This window comes from Hermetia illucens, chromosome 1, assembly GCF_905115235.1.
Source record: "Hermetia illucens chromosome 1, iHerIll2.2.curated.20191125, whole genome shotgun sequence".
Classification (NCBI taxonomy): domain Eukaryota; kingdom Metazoa; phylum Arthropoda; class Insecta; order Diptera; family Stratiomyidae; genus Hermetia; species Hermetia illucens.
Genome location: NC_051849.1, coordinates 21,138,042 through 21,152,208, shown reverse-complemented (window position 1 = coordinate 21,152,208; position 14,167 = coordinate 21,138,042).

Genomic DNA, 14,167 nt, shown 5'->3' with positions numbered 1-14,167 from the left:
ACAGATCAAAGTCAAGCTTCAAAAATAGCTCTCGCAGAGTACCAGCTGGGTTGCCCGCTTCCGAGAAGCAAATGTACTCTGCGGTGCACTAGCCTGACATATCTCTTAAAATCGCACATATCACCCCACAAAAAATACAAAAAATCACTCATATCACCCCAACCAATTTACGGAAGCATGCGAGGCTTCTATGGTCAGAAGGTGACAGCTCCCCAGTAGAGAACCCAACAACTGGTGGAACAACGAAATCGCGGCATGCATCCAAGCCAGGAGACTTCACCAGTGCCTGAGAGGAAATCCCGGTAATGACGCTCGAATGTTAACCCCATGGTCATCTTCGGACAGAAATTGATTTAGAGACCAGAATAGGAGTCTCACTGTAGCGGCCAAGCGGCACTGGCTTATACCGAGTGAAAACTCAGCATTCATACCAGCGATACGGCGCAATGTGGTGAACACATCCACAACCACCTTGAAACTCCCACAAAGAGGCCAACCGCAAATAACTAGGACTAGAACACATCCCCAGAGATTCTTCTGAGAATTATACACCCGGAAGACTTTCTTGGCTGTTGCCACGCCTACCTCCTCGCACCAACGAGGCTGGACTGGAGGAATATAGTCAACTGCGAAGCCGCCTAAAAGAGGAAATTCACAAAATCAAAAGAAACTGATTCAAACAGTTGAGCAAAGATGCCGATATAAACCCCTGGGGATGGGGCTCACAGAGTGGTAATGAAAATACTGCAAAGATCACCTCAGGCGACCTTTCCACGCCCTCTAAAATAAATTTTTGCCAATCTGGTTACTAATCACCAAAGCAACGAAAGCAAATAGTAGCCCAGGTTAACGAATGTGTGTTACCTCCTCTTAACATGAGGGCCGCAGGAATTATATGGTAGGATCGGCAACAAAAAGAGCCCATATTTGGATGACATCTGCCAATACCTTCAAGGTGCGCGTGAAAATCGAAATTCAGTGAATCGTCCAATGAAAAAACCAAAAAATAATGATTCCTTAACCCGACAAATCACCTGGAAATCGAGCATCATATCGCCCGATCTGCCGGTTCAATATAATGGGGAAAATGGTGGAGAGAGTAATCTATAACAGACTGTTACCTATCGTCGAAAGCGGCGACGGCTCTTCGGAGCACCAGTACCACCACTCCGCGCCACTTTACAATGGATGCAATAAGCATGGTAGTGAGACATTATAGACGCATCGAATTCTGGTGGCTGCTGCGCCTTGTTTACATTAAATGTCAAATTCGCTTTCAACTCTGCCAACTGAAGTCGGATTTAAGATACATTGGCTAACATAGATGCTCTTGGCTCCTCTAGTCAAAAATTACCCCTCAACGAGGACTCTTTTGTACGGGAAGTATGACGGCCCCAAAGACTAGATGACACAACGGGGGTACCACGAGACTCGTTCCTACCTCCCTTGCTATGGAATGTCATTTATAATGAGGGTGCGATTGTCAGCTTTGCCAAGTTACCCGACTGTAGTTATTACAGCGAAGTATCCAAGAGATGTGGAGGCCTATGCGAGACACAGTGAGAGCTATAAAGACCTGGGCCGAGCTGATCTTTTCAAATGAGGAAACGGAAGCGATCTTAATAGCGAACCGCAGGAAAGAAAACACTGTGAAGGGGGAACTCACATGGAGGTGCTGATTGAGAACAAATATAGCTTTAGATAGCACCTAAAATAAACATGTCTAACGGCTTCTAGTGCCTCCACAGGATTTGTAAAAACGTTCCCGAATGTTGTCGTTGGATTGCTTATAACCTGAATGCTTTACGCGTCACCTATGTCGCCCGGGACACTTGCAAACTCTCAGAAAGGAAGTGGGTAAATTCAGTTTTCCGGTTGATTGCTTTGAAAAAGAGACCAGTGTGTTGTATCATGCAAGAGGTGCTCAGAGTTCGCGAGAAGGCAGATGGGACAACAACTCTGCCTGCTGAGTCAACAACAAATGGCCAAAGGAGAAGTCGTTCAGGGAAACTGTACATTCTCATCGACTTGCTGACCGTGGATGTAGTAGGCGAATGCTCTGAAGCCTAGGAAAATCAGGTTTGAATTTACAGAGAACTCATCTTGTCATGAAGCCAGGGATTATCTGGTACCATGGAAATTGGAATGTTCCAGGAGAATTTCTGGAGGATGTATTCTCGGCCCGGATACTTGCGGTGGTTCCCTTGTGGGAGTGTCATTTTGTTTGTGGTTGTTCCCATATTGCGAGCAGAGCTGTTTGTGGACTCAAGCATGGAGTTGCGCTGTGCAACTCTTACATTTGTTACGGCAGAGGTTTGGGTAGGCCTCCACTGGTACGAATGCTGAACCCGCATGTAAACCAATACCACTATGCCAGTCATAACGGGGCTCCAATTCGTAGATTCCGTTTTCTCATTATAGAAGGGGCACGAATCGCCTTGTACAAATCCTATTCTGAACATATAACCAACTAGTAAATTATGGCCTGTCAGAATGCACAAAATACCTCTGCAGGTCTTCCTGCTTTGACAGGATAAACTTTGCGGCATGTTTGTTAGGTTCTGACAGGAAAGCGTGGTGTGCTTAGCAGAATTTGAGCTCTATCTGTACTACCATTATGGGAAGCGTGTTCCCAGTTTATATAGACAGCCTTAGCCAGTGCTACTGATACTTCAATTGCTGGTTCTGATCCCAACATGGAAGATATTTAGCCTTCTTTTGCTAAGGCAACCAAGATTTCATTTCCTCTGCACCAGAATGACAGGGTAGTTCCACCGAATTGAATCTAGAAATAGAGTTCAAACGATTTCTATATTCCTGAACGATTTTTGAGGCGATCAAAGGAGTATTCAACGCCCTTAGTGCAGCTTGGCTATCGCTTTAGATTACAATGCACCTACCCTTCCGCTCGCCAATCACCCAGGCTACCGCCCTTAGGATTACATATACTTCAGTTTAAAAAACCGTTGCATATTGTCCGAGAGGAAAAGCCCACTTCCCGTTTTTGTTCAAGGAGGAGACTTCGGCTCCAGAACCCTGTTCTGTTTTTGAGCCATCAGTGTAGAAGCCTCCGTGTATCCGGCATATATTCCTCTGGAACTTTCCAGTTTTCTCTAGCGCAGCACCTCATCAGCATAGGTCTGAACGTATATTGGCAAATTTTGCAGTCCGCATAGTAGTGAGTCAATTAGCATAATCCACACAAGTGGCGATAACCTTTTGTTGCTTCTGGTGATAGGCAGCGATCGATACCCACGCTAGTACACAGCAATCTCTGCGTTGGCATAGCACAGCCCGACTTAACTAAAGTATCATCGACACCATGCGCTCTGGGGGCATCACAAAATTTTTGGAACGGCACAAAAGCAAACGCCCTTCAATCTCCATGAATACTCCTATCGCGTACTCACCTTTCAGAGTTGCCCCCTATATTTTTGGAACCCAAGAATGAAGAGCAGACTCACAGGACTCTCTCCGTTGGTAAGCATGTCGGTTTCATTTAGTGGTGCGACTTAACCGAATCCAACGAATGTCTCAACCTATATAGAATGCATAACATCTGATGTTTCACTGTCTACGGTTCGCGATGAAGAGAAGGAACCTAAAACAAGCGCTTGGAAGAAGCATGTGCCCAGAGGGTGTTATTGCGGAGATGCTAAGGTCGAAGAAAACCCGGTTTAAGGAAGGAAGTAATTCGAACGAAAGCTCAAAGGATGAGTGCCTAAAGGCAAACCCACCCCGCGCAGTAATATCCAAATGGTGGCCCTGCAGAGCTTGGGTCTGAAAAACCTGAATTCGCGCTCGCTCTATCTCAGACGCCCGATCGATTTTTAGACCTCCATGTCCGAATTGGTGGAACTTACTACTAAGGCAGGCCTAGACTGGATATCGGTAGTTGCGGCGTTGATGATGATGACATACGAATCATAACACCGTGTACCATACCAAATCTGCGCAAAATCCTGAGGCGTTTATTACTATAATAATTTAGCCTTGATTTTGGTCCTGTTAGTCTTCAGCTCCATTTTTCTTTTCCCTTTTTCTAGATCCAGAGACATTTGGCCAAGCAGATGGCATCAACGTAGTCGAAGCACTCGAGTAAAGGTGTTCTATTCTATTAAACTCATCCCTCCTGGGATATTTTTGCGCAGGTTTTTATAAATGTATCTTTTTTTAGAGAAGTTCGTATGACAAGGGATCAAAGATAGACTTTTTCTCGCGGTTGGACTTCGATTAGAGATTTAAGACGCACGTCATGACTATGTATTGGAACAGAATTGATGACAGAATGTAGCCCTTATAGACCCTACTTCTAGCTTCAAATAGCTCGTTCCACCGGAATCGCCTTCATGGGCCCAAACCACTCCTTATTGACTACTATTTTCGAGGCGGTCCTTGGTAATCATACATGAGTTCTGGAGGGTCATTCAAGATTCTTACATCATCTGGGTCGCTAGATGTTTTGATTTAAATTTGGAAAGTTAGTAGTTGAAAGACAGTGGGGAGGAGAAGGGTAGGTGAATTTATTTCTTTGGTGCGACCTTGGCAGTAAAGTTCAACCCTCCCATTTTATTGCTTATCGGTAATCAGAGGTCAGTCGTTATGCAATAGAGTGTCCTTTGTTCTGATTCTATTGACGCAACAAAGACTAGAGGGTAAGTTTCGATTAATTGAAAATCAATTACTCCTCCTTATCACACACATACATTACCCAGCATACGTAAATATCAACAAAATTCACCCTTTCACCCCATATTACTCTAACAGCTATTCAAATAGTCTAGTGTAGCAATAATTTTCCCGCCAATAATCATATTTTCGAAAAGCGTGCGCGCCATTGTCGCTATTTAATCAGCTCAGGCAGTTAGTTTACGTTAGCGTGGCCAATAACTTATTTTACTACGGCGACGACAGCGAGAAGCTCGTGTTATTGTTTTCAGTGAAATTTCTGTTTACAGATACGTCGCGGCCACTCGTACGGATTCATAACACAGCCAACACGAGACATTAACAAATTGCGCACTTACAGAACTGCTAGCCTGGTCAGATGAGGCAACAGTATCTGATGGATTTGCCCGTTCGTTGACGCGTTATCGTAGCTTCGGGCTAGATAGATGCTGTTTTGAACCTGACGCTGCCATTGAACTCGCCTTCGCAAACAATGACCCAGCAACGAAAACAGCTTTTTGAAAAAACAAAGTCAGAGTAGCTGATGCAACTTAGAAGCTAAAGCTGTCCCCAAGAAATAAAGTAAGCCCCCCAGTTGCTAACCCTACAACGTCAGAAGAAAGATACTTCAATCTATTACCGCGCGTCCAGTATTTCGGGAACCATTTGCGAAATGTTGCGCTGAAGGGGAAAGAAATGGTTGCCGAAGTACTGTAAATGTAGGAAGAAAATAAATGTCTTTGAGCAGAAAAGATAAACTCCTTTGATTTATGTTTTACAAAATGGACTAGCAATCCTACTCCTCCATAACGAGGAAGAGCCCTTTCCCACTGAAATATTGGGGTAGTTTGGTAAATACTTCCTGCACAGCACATAATTCAAGGCAACTAACAGTTTACCTGCAATAAAGTACCCACAGCAAGATACTGCACCCACATTAATTGATGGAGTTAAGCGTTCATTGTCCTTTAAATATTTAGGATGGAGTCAAAAGAAAGAATCTTCAGAAAAAATTGAATTCAAATTGCCTTCTCCATACCATCTGGAACCATATCAATAGTCACATTGACCATAGTCCAATCTCATCTTTAAACTCTTCAATGACCCCATCAACAGTTCGCCTTCTACACTTAAAACACGTCCCCCATTCTCTCTAGCCATAGATACTTTGCTGAGCTTTTTTTCGTTGCCTATTAATATGGTTCGCGCTCGACCACTCAACCGATCTCACTCACTTGGCCCAGGCCAGTTCTGGGCTCCCATTCAAAAGTGGCGCGTTGTAGTTTGGAACACATTGCGCCGATCCCAAGTTTTTTTTTTGCAAAAAAGATTTTGTTATTAACAAATTACCATAGATGCATCTATCCGCCCCAAAAGCCTAGCCGGGCTAGACAGCAGGACTACTTGTTCCACGTTTTCTTGCTTGCAAGCATGGAAAGTGATAGCACCCATGCGGCATTGAAAGTATTCTGTTCGGTGGAGATGATTCGGCGCTTCCACACATCGAACGTCTGAAGTGGAGCCAATGCGAAGCTGGTAGGCCCCCAATCTGCAGGCATATTTCCTGCTTGCCGAGTAGCTTAACTACATATTTGTAGTATACTTTACTGTTTTCTGCACTGGTTGCCTGAAGTATTTTTGTACTCTTGTGTGGAGTCTTGACGAGGAAATTTATACTGAAATTTTCATCGGGGGTGGTAATAAAAAGTAATTCAACCCCCATAACCTGCGAGTCTTATTTACAATCAATTACCATCCAATGCCTCTCATGGATTAGCGTTTCTGGTAGTGAAGTGGAGCTGAGTAAAGTTTAAGAATATACGTTAAAAGCGAGCGCTTAAGAAGCCGTACTGTAAAAATATCTGAAAAATACGAAATATTCAGGTCTTTCCACTGATTATCGAGATATTTTCTTCTCGCCGAAAGGTTGACCCCACATTAGGCGCCAAATGATAAATTACTGAGAACTTTAAGAAAATTTAGATATCGTTCCCATAAACTTCTTTGTGGGCCTTCGTTGTCGGCTCCTGAAAATATGTTCAACTCACCCGCCGATTTGCCGAAAAGATTCCACTCTCCGGAAGCAATCTGATTGGGACCCAGTCCTTACCGCACGAGCCGAAGCAAAGCCCTTCTGTTAGCACCCCGGACTCCAATCCCCACCTGCTGAGGCTAAAATTTTGCCCATGGATAAGCATCTGTCCTCGAATAGCAAACAACCTTCGAGCAAACCACCTTCAAGCAAACCACCTCCGGCCAAATCACAACCCATAAAGATGATAAATGTTCTATGCTGCTCTGCATATTTCTATCCATCTTCTATCCATACATCGCTCTCTCCCTCTATCGTGCCTTCAACGGAGGAATATTCGCAGCCTCCTCAGTAGGTCACAAATTGGAATACAGCTGCCACAACTCTTGACATCGTTTCTGTCCCCAATGATGCTCCACTTCCCGCCGCTGGTCTATCCACCCGAGCCAGTGGCCCCAGGTTAACGGTGGCCTCCCCACCAAAACATCTGTTTATTTCGAGGCTAGCCTTCAATACTTCTATGGACGATGTACTCGAGCACATAAAGAACAAAATTGGTGTACTTTCTCCTCTGTGAAACTGACAAAAGAGAGCAACCCCGACCAAGTGATAGCATTTTTGAAGGTCACTTATCCTCACAAATTTAACGTCATCGGCAATCTTTCCTTCTGGCCTAAAGGTGTGCGCACCAATTCACGGGTAAATTTCAAGACAATCGCCTGCCTCGTCGATCAATGCCCATATTGCCCGTCTGTTCTGTCAACATGTTAGGGGTTTAAAAACCTAGCGGGGGGTCTACAATTTATCCGCGCTGCCTCTGTATTTCTGAAAGCTGGCTGGATGATGCCATATTAAACTCCGAGCTCCACGAAGGATACTCTACTTTCGGCTGTGACAGAGACCGTCACAATCTTGGCAGATGCCGAATTTTTACCTAATACTAGTACAAAGTGCCAAGCATTTAGGCTCGGACGATCCCACTTACTTAAAAACTAAAGGGGCGCTGGTGGTAGGGGCCGTTGGAAGGTTAATGAGAGAATCCATCGAGATCTCCCCGCAATATCGAGCACGTATGCAGAATGGTGCACTTCTGCATGGTTTGAACCAGACTGTGCGAAAGTCCCAGGACATCAAGGGAGGGAGGGATTTAGGTACAATACCTGTAGCTGACAATATTATGGGAACTACAACCACCCGCTCGGGACGCTAAATTTCTTTGGTTTCCCGAGCCAGTGGCTCATAGTTCACCTTCTTCGCCATGTATTTCCGCTCAATGTTTCCATTATGAGGAATAGCAACATCAATAATAAACACAGAGCTTGCCAGGCTTGTTGTGCGATATGTGGCTCATATCGATAAACCCGGCATGTTCCCATGATCAGCCCATTCTTGTATGCAAGGTTTTGATAGATAACCTTACATACAGCATTATGCCTGGTGATGTATTGCATCGGTGCCATAACAGTACAGCTAGAATACGATGGTCCTACGTCTCTAACGCCGAACCACACATTCCAAACTAGTCGTTCTCCACGCGTTCTTTCATGATGAGCTTTTCATAAGCTCGGGTGGCGACCACGCCGTCCTGAATGCCACACATGAAACCCCTCCGTCTCAGTAAAGAGCTCCCCAGCACACAGCCGTCTGTTCCACAAATGCAAATCGACAAAAGGCTGCCAAAGACAATTCTCTCCTGCTCTTTGCTGTAAAAATGAGAGCGCAGCAGGTCGACTTGGCGATTATGTTATGCCGTCAAATCAGCCACGCCCCTACCACCGATGTCAGGAGACAGGTTCATCCGAGCATAGGTTCCTTGCAGAATTCCTAGGGACTTGTAGAAGTCTGTCTCGGTCATAGCTTCATAGCGGATGGCTTGGATTCGACACTTGTCTAATCCAAACTCCATCGGAATATCACGGCTGAACATTTCTACTATTCGCAACAGACTTCGTGGCCGTCAGTACCAGGATACAATTCGATGTCATCTAAGAACATCAAGTGTGTCAGTTCGCACTTAGTCCGTGGGCCACACTTTATCGCAAAACCATGCCCTCTAGCATCTTTCAGTAGCCATGAAAGAGGGTTCAATGCCCTGCAAATCGAAAGGGGACTCAATGAATCCCCATGGAAGATGCTCCTCCGTATACGGATGGGCTCGGAGGTATTAGCACCCTCAGATGTACGCACTGACAAGGTGGTATTCCACCCTTCCATGACTGTCGCCAAAAACTTTATTAATTTCGGATCAATGCGACATTGAACGTGAACGCGGTAAAAATTGCTAGAAACTTCTCTATTTTGGTAACCCACACGCTCAATACGGCGTTGGCATTACCATCTCAGAGGGTTCCCGTGATGCCATTAAAGAAGTCGAACGATTTGATGATCGGTTGATGAAGCTCACCATTGTATCAGCTGACCACACTATTCACTTCTTCACGCGTACGCACCACAGGTCAACCTAATGCCGAAAAAAATGCCTTCTGGCAACTTCTCGATGAAAAGACCTGCAGCGTGCCCGCTGACGACTATATCATCATTGCCAGCGACCTTAATGGTCATGTGGGTGAAGAAGCAGACGGTAACAGGTGCCATGGAGGAAAGGGGTTTGGAGCGCGCAATGAGCGTCTCGAACGTATAATCGATTTGGCGAATTGCCAAAGCCGAAAAGAACGCACACAGGATATCGAGCACTTATGTTGCGTTACTGACAAGAAGAAGTGTCCGGATAGCGGAGTGGTTAGAGCACAAGGCCGCCATATGGAAGGTCGGGGTTCAAATCTCGCTGGCGGCAGTGGGATTTGTATCGTGATTTGACGTCGGATACCAGTCGACTCAGCAGTGAATGAGTGCCTGAGTCAAATCAGGGTAATAATCTCGGGGGAGCGTAATGCTGACCACATTGCCTCCTACAGTCTACGGTAGGGTACCGTTACGGTCTTGAATGAAGTGCTCTAACACACTTCAAGGTACTGATCCAATATGGATTGTTGTGCCCACGATTATTATTATTGTTATATGCGTTCTGGGTTCGTTTTGATTAAAAACACTATTTTCCGTTTTATTTACACACACACTTTATTTTACTAATTCAATTTAATCGCGGTTATACTAATTTCGCACTCTCGGCAACACCTTTCGCACATACCATCCTCTCGCTCACGATTTTGCTTTTCATTTTATTTTTGTAGCAGGCTCGCGTTCGGCTTGTTATACTTCGCCGAATGTGTGCGAGAATGTCCTCCGCTTTGCGAGAGCACTTACATCACCGTGTATATCTGGTCTCGAATATTCGCCGGATTTTTTCGCAGTCAGTGGAACCTGTTAGTGTGGAACTTGTCAAACTTTTCAGCGTCCACTCGACCTGTCAGTTCAGTGCTTGTTCTTCCCTTTCTTGTGTTTAGCGTGTTTACGACATTATTAACGACAAGAACGGTACTTTGCTTACCAGCCATCGAGCCGCGACTAATAAATGGCGAGACTACTTCGAACCAGATTTCAACTGAAGAATTTGCTTATTCTCCACTTCCACAATCTTTGCTGACATTTGGAGCAGTTCCACCTGTCAGCGCAACTGGTGCTCAGAGGTGGCAGTGAGTAAGACGGCAACCCTGTCGGCCGAAAACCAACAAACCAAGTGGCCAAGGAGAACCTCATAGTGCTGGCACCGGGAGACGCTGTATCGCATTGGCTTGCCGGCCGTGATGCAGTAGGCGAATGCTTCAAAGGCCTAATCAGGGCGATCAGACCCGGGTCTACACAGGGACTGATCTGAAGTGGCAATTGGTCACGAAACCTTATCAGGGGTATACTGGTACCATGGAAACCGGGATAGCCTCTGGACTCACATACTTCGGGAGAATTCCTGTTGTGTGTGAGTACAGCTCGGTTGTTTGCGGTTGGCCCCCTAGTGGGAGCTTCATGGGGGTTTTGGTTACTTTCAAGCGAACAGAGACCTTTGGGTCTTAGCGTGGTGTTGCGTTTCAACACGGGTGCCGTATTCCTTAGTTGGGTAGAGATTTAGGTAGGCCATGCATCCACCAGTATGAATGCTGAGCCATGTACTTGGTATAGACTGGTACCGTCGTAGCTTGCTTCGGCGAAGCTCTGATTGTGGTCACAAAATCAATCCGAGTCTTAAGAAGACCGTAGGAATAAGGCTCCATGACTGGTGCTCACGTAAAACCTCTAGGACTGACATCCGAAATGAGGATATCCGCGATCGATATGGGGTTACATAGATCGTGGAAAAACTGCGAGATGCGTTTTCGATGGTGTGGTTATGTAATTCCCACCAATATTGATCTGAACATCGAAGTCAATGGTAACCAACCAAAAGGCCTGCCGAAACGACGGTGGCTTGATACGCCAGAGGTTTGAACTGCTATAACTTTGGCGTTAATAGCCAGATTTCCATAAAATTTGGCATGGGTATGCGGAATGAGGTCCTCTATACCTGCGGTAGACCTAGGATGAATTTAAGGGGGGGGGGGGTTTCAGTAAATTTCCAAAAGTTGGTAGTATACTATTATAAGTATATTTGAACAGATAACGGAATGGGACATATTTTGAGGCCCAGATTTCATCTAAGCGCACTTTCCTATTTTTTTCAGATTTTTGGGATGGATAGTTTCCGAAAATGTGTCCTGTCTCACTTTAAGTGCGTACATTTTGACACCTTACTCACGCACTTTGCGATTCACGTCAAAACTAATGTCAGTTTCGGAAAGTACAAATCGATACCCTATACGACTATATCCGATGAAATTTTTTTTAAATCCCCCCCCCTTTACGTGTATGGAGAGCCCCCTTTAAACTTCACCTAAATTTAGGTCACTCGCTGGATGTGTTGGATTAGTTCCTATCTGTCCACCGAATTTCGTTCGGATCGGTTTAGCCGCTTTTGAGAAAAGTGTGTGTGACAGGCAGACAGACAGACAGTGAATCGATTTTAATGAGGTTTTGTTTTACACAAAACCTTAATAAGCATGAAAGGCGGTCATCTAGGAAGACGTGCTGTAAAAAATGGGAAAATATGAAATATTTGTCTGATATATGGGGCAGTTTCTCTACGCTGGAAATTTCATTTCTCGTGCTATTAACATACTATGCTGGTCCCAAGTCCAGGTAAAGGAGGAGGGTTTGAGACAACGTACTTTGAACTATCCTCAGTAAAACAAAAATAAAATCCTGAGATCAGGGAAAGATTTAAATAGAGTATAGTTGAAGTATTTCACTATGCTAAATCCTACCTGATCTCTCTTGGTGACAGATCCCGCGACAGGCCGACCAAGAAACTGCATCGAATGTCGTTAGAAACACGATGACCGGATCGAGTAATAAGCCTCGGAAAAAATGCTAGGGCGTCCACATCAATCAACGCGGCAGGACGGGCCCCGGTTCTGTCGAGGAATGAGCACGGGATCTTGACGCATAGACGGCGTCAGAATGTAAGTTAGTCCAAATAAACTCGCAAGAGCCCTTCGGAAAAAGCGCATTGATATCTGCGCTCTGCAAGAAACCCGATAGTCTGGTGCCAAAAGCTGCGACATTGAACACGAACGCGGTAAAAATGGCTACTAGGTTATTCAATAAGTTTTCCGGTTCAATAAGAAAAACACAATTTTATGATTTGAAATACACTTTATTGTTCAATGTAGTCTCCGTTAACATCAATACACTTGTTCCAACGAGATTGCAATTAATGAATTCCATCCCTGAAGTGAGAATCTAAAAGGGTTGAAAAATACGCTTCCACAGCTGTTATGACCTCATCACTTGATGAAAAACGCTTTCCACGCGTGAATTTTTTAGGATTGGAAACAGATGGAAGTCGCTAGGGATGAACACGGTGGATGCTCCAAAAATTCGAACTTGAATTCATGGATTGTAACCATTGTCAAAATGTTCGTGTGACAATTAGCTCAGAGCGAAATATCCGAAAAATATATAGGACAAACGGTTTCGTCCAAGGCGGAGGCAACTCATCAGATGCGGCCTCACCTCTGCCCTGGGAGCAGCGTAACCGTGAATGGCATCAGAAAAAACAACAATTTTTCGAAAAACAACAATTTTTATTAAACCTATAAACATATAATTCTGAATTAACCTAACTTATGTACTACCTTAACAGCCTAGCTTAATCTAAGGTGATAAATTATCACTAAAGAATAAATTTGAAAATACATAAAATGTTATCTGGAGGAAAAGTCGAAAAAAACCTCCATTAGTTAAATTTTTTATAAAAGCGGGCGGGCGGGGAAGGAATTAGGATGTGGGTTGGGATGGGGGGCATGCGGGAGGAGTTTGGGAAAGGGCGCTAGGAGTGGCGCTAAGGATGGGTAGGTTTTATAAACTGGGATGAGGAGTAGCTACCGTTGTAGAAGATTACTCTACCGCCGGGGTCGAAAAGAAGGTTACGGGCTTGGAGAGATATGAGGATTTGTGGAAACAGATGAGTTCGTAGAAGATTTTCTTCGACGATCTCGATCTGCATGGCCTGGGAGATGAGTGGATTTGGGTGGGATCTGGATTTTTCCAGGAATTTGAGGGCATGACGGGCTAGGACGGCGTCAATGCGGGGCGTTTGAGAGGAGTCGTATAGGATCTGGTTTGAGATGTATTTGGAGCGGTCTTCGTTCTTGTAAATGTTGGTACAATGGCGGAGGATTCTGCGCTCTTTGAGGCGGGTTCGTTCCATTTGGTGAGGGGAAGTGTCGGACCAGAAGATGAAGCCGAAAACGAGAGGGGACGGATAAGCTGTTTATAGCAAAACAGCTTGACTTTCTGAGGAGTTGGACTGGTGTATTTTAGGATTGAGTAGAGGGATTTGAAGGCACCTGTTGCACGGTTCAGTGCCTTCGTGATATGTGGGACGTGGGATAGGCGGGAGTTAATTGTCACCCCAAGGTAGGTGACTTCCTTGACGGTTGGGATGGTGTCGTTGTGGATTTTCAGGGATAGGGTTGAAATGTCGTTCCTCATTTTCGGCGTCATCTTAGCGGTACCATGGAATACGATGGTTTCGCATTTTTGTGGGTTTAGGGACAGTTTCCAGCGGGTGAAGTACCGGTAGAGCTCGTCCAAATAGGAATTCAGGCGGGCTTCACCGGCAGGGATGTTTCTGGTGGAGGTGTAGAGGATGAGATCATCCGCGTATTGAAGGATTCGAATTGGATTTGGGTGTGGAGTTGGTTTGGGAAGGTCTGCGTTAAACAGGGAAAAGAGGGTAGCGGAGAGGACTGACCCCTGAGGGATGCCAGCCGGGCTAGAATATGGGGAGGAGAGGTGTTCACGGAGTTGGACTTGGGATTTCCGCCCATCAAGAAAGCTAAGAATTAGCTTACAGAGGTGCGGATGGAACTGGAGGACTTCAGAAAGCTTGTATGCGAGTCCGTATTGCCATACGGAGTCGAAAGCTTTCTTTATGTCGAGGAGACAGACTATGGTCGGAGCGTTCCGGTTGAG